The following is a 3,553-nucleotide window of genomic DNA, read 5'->3' as shown; positions in this document are numbered from 1 at the left end:
CTATTTGTTTGAGAAAACACTAGATCTTCTCGTTTGATATGAGTAATACAATATATATATATATATATTTTTTTTTTTTTGAGAAACTATAATACAATAAATATAACAAAAAGTTACAATAATTTCTAATTTAAATTATGTAGTATGTTAACTTGGGAATATTGTAAAATTACTATAACTATTTTTTTTTTTTTCGTCCATTGCATTCTATATGCATAGATATTTTCACTCAAATAACACTAAGAAAACTATTTTCATCATGCTGTTCTTTTCTTTGGCCACCAAAGGCTAGACTAGCCTTTCATCAGTCATTCCATGGCCCATTTCTTACGCATACACTATATATGTGATTACTGATTATTGTTTTTATGAATGGTCATTGTCTTCACTTGGCAAGAGTGGCTTTCAGAGCTTAAAAATGAAAAAGAGATGAGGACGGGTTCAAAATAATTTCCCATTAAAATGTGATAGGCCACAAACTGAATGACCCCTTGTGATTATACCAATTAATTAATTAGCCAAGTTATTAATTAATCAATTAATCATGCAATTGCGTGGAAGCACAAACAAATCACCAAAAACTAAATATACAGTGGAAATTAAATAGCACGGTGATTTGTTTACGAATGGGGAAAACCCTTACGGTAGAAACCCCACCGGGAGATTTTTAGGTCACCACTCCTAAAACTCCACTATTATCAAATCAAGTGGTTACAAGTAAAGGAATCCTAAGTACCTTACCAACCTACAGTTGAACCCTTACCCCAATACCCAATTGGACTTGATCTGTAGCGACAGTTCCCACCTTTGATGCACGGCTCCCAAGTACGTGACTAACCAATGCGCGGATCCCAGTACGCGACTTCAAAACACCAACTTAGAAGGAGAGGTTGGCTGTAAAGTTCTTCAGTTCATCCTATACGATGAAGATCAAGAAGATGCTTGGTCACAAAACCTTTTGGTGTAAATACACAGCAACTTCTTCAGAGAAGATGATCTAGGTCAAGAACTTCGTCTTTTGATCACAATTTGCTTGAACAGAGATTGCTCAATGCTTTTGCAACTTGTGTACAATTTGACAGCTCTTAAAACAATCCTTTTATATGTTTAGGGTTAGAAGAAAAGAAAACCCAAAAGCATATTCATGGATCCTAAGAAAATCAGATCAGAAAATTTGAAATTATAAATCTCGGCAGATAGCAGGTGTCGAGGTAGCTATCGAGCAGGTGTCGAGATTTAATGAATTTGCACTTCAGCTTGCTTTTTCTTGGACAGACTTGACGACTTCAACACTTAACCTTGAAACATTGTTTCTTAAAGTATTAAAAACACCTAGAACTACCCAATTACAAGTAGAATGCGTTTTGTCAAAGGATTAGCCAATTTACATAAATAAGTGACATATGTTCTTAACAAGTGAAAACACATATGTTCTAACAACCTCCCCCTTTGGCAATCCGTGACAAAACCACAAAAAACAAATGAACATATGAGAGAAGTCATAAATCACTCAACTCATATTCACTTGTTGAATACAATAAAATCTATCCTAACACAAACTCTTGAAAAACTTTGCAAGAAGAGAGTTTATGGCAAGTAGACTTTGACAACCTGTATTTCTGAAACACTTTAAACAAAACTCATCAAGGCATCTTGTGTGAAACAGAAATAATAGATTGCATACAAGTATAAAGAACATGTGTATAAAGATAGAGAAGAAACAACACATAGAGAGAGAGGTGAAAGAAACATACATCCACATATATCAAGAAAAATAAGTACAATATATGTAAGACTGGTCAAAAGACCTCATATACAAGATCAATGTATCTATAAAGAATAGAAAGAAAAGATACATCAAAACCTCACTACATCCCTCAAAAATATCAACACTCCCCCATCAAAAATGTCCTATACTAACTCTCCCCCTAAGATGACTACTCTCATAACCCAAAACTACTCCCCCTTTTTGTCACGAGTGACAAAGGGTAGAGTGTCATGTAGACATCTCATCAATAAAGCTAGCATCTTCATCATCATCATCCTCAAAGTCTGAAGCTGCTGGAGAAGGTGGTGAAGGAGTAGCCTCTAGAGCAAAACCACCCATGTTCTCCTGCCATCGTGCAATACGACCAACACGAACATTCACCTGATACAACTCAGTGGAGAGTGTATCGAGGCGAGTATCCATACGCTGCAGCTGCGCCATAATGTCTCCGAGAGATACATCGCTCGTAGAGGAAGGAGTAGATGTAGATGGAGCTGATATGGATGGAGCTGAACGGGAGGGAGGAGTGGAATCCGTCTGTTGCGACCTAAACTGAGCCTCAGTATGTTTTACGGTAGCGGCATCTATGGTACATATGTGTGTGAAGTGGTCGGACACAGGAAAGGGAATAGAAAAATGGCGTAAGATCCTCGTGATAACGGAAGGAAAGATGAGCTTATCACGGGACGCTGAATCAAGGTGAACATCTATGATAGAAAGAATAAAATGAGAAGGAAAATCTATAGTAAGATGCTTTAAAAGAGATAACAAAAATCGAGCACGAGGCTCTGTGATGGAGTTGTAGTAAGAGAGTGGATGGAGTACAAAAGTCATCACCATGTTTAAGAATCTAGGACCTTTAGCAAAAGGTCTACATGATGTATACTAATGTTCACCCTAATCAGCGGGGCGCTCATAAAAAGCAAAAATAAGCTCATCTTTGGACACAGTCCTCAGACGCTCACAGGAAGGATAATCAGGAAAATCTATCCTAGGAACCCTAAGCACATCCGCAACTAGCTGCGGTGTGACAGGGATGCGCGTACCTTGAACGCGAGTGAAAAGAGAGGTACTGAACGATCTATCCCGTGCATGTTGGAGTAAAACTCCTGAATCAGTACGAGAGGGCAAGTGACCAGGACATCACACAGTGACTCCCATCCCCTACTGTGAATGACAGAGGGAAGGTCAGTGTTGGCGAAGTCCGCTAAAATGACTTAGCATTCCGAATGAACACCTCGTCGAGAAAAGTTCTCCAAAAATGCCTTGTGGGCATCTCCATCACGGAACCGAAGGTTAAGAGGAGCAGAGTCAGAAGAAGAGGAAGCTCCAAAATGCAAAGGGTTCCGAGTCAGAGTGGATTTACGTTTGGGTGCCATAGTCACTACTAACGTAAAAGAATGAGAAAGAGATAGAGAGGGAGACAAACATAAAAGTCCCAACACAGTTCATATATATCAAATATATTGAATAAAAAGTACGTATGCATGGGAATGCATGAGCATGTGACATGCAAATTGAAAAACATCATGGGCTCAGCCCAATCCAATCCTACTAGCACACAAACATAGAGCACACATCTAAATGCATGTAAATATCATTCTAATGCACATGAAATGTAATGTATGACATTTTGAAAACATTTAAGTGAAAACCCAACCCAAAATTTCAAGAAAAACTCATTAATTTTGAAAAACCCCAAAAATTTCCAAAAATCCCAAAACCTAAGTTTCAAAACATGAAATGCATGAGAAAGGAAGGGAAATAAGATCTTACCAAGTGATT

This window comes from Quercus suber, unplaced genomic scaffold (genome assembly GCF_002906115.3).
Source record: "Quercus suber isolate HL8 unplaced genomic scaffold, Cork oak 2.0 scaffold_777, whole genome shotgun sequence".
NCBI lineage: Eukaryota > Viridiplantae > Streptophyta > Magnoliopsida > Fagales > Fagaceae > Quercus > Quercus suber.
This window is presented reverse-complemented; position numbering follows the sequence as displayed.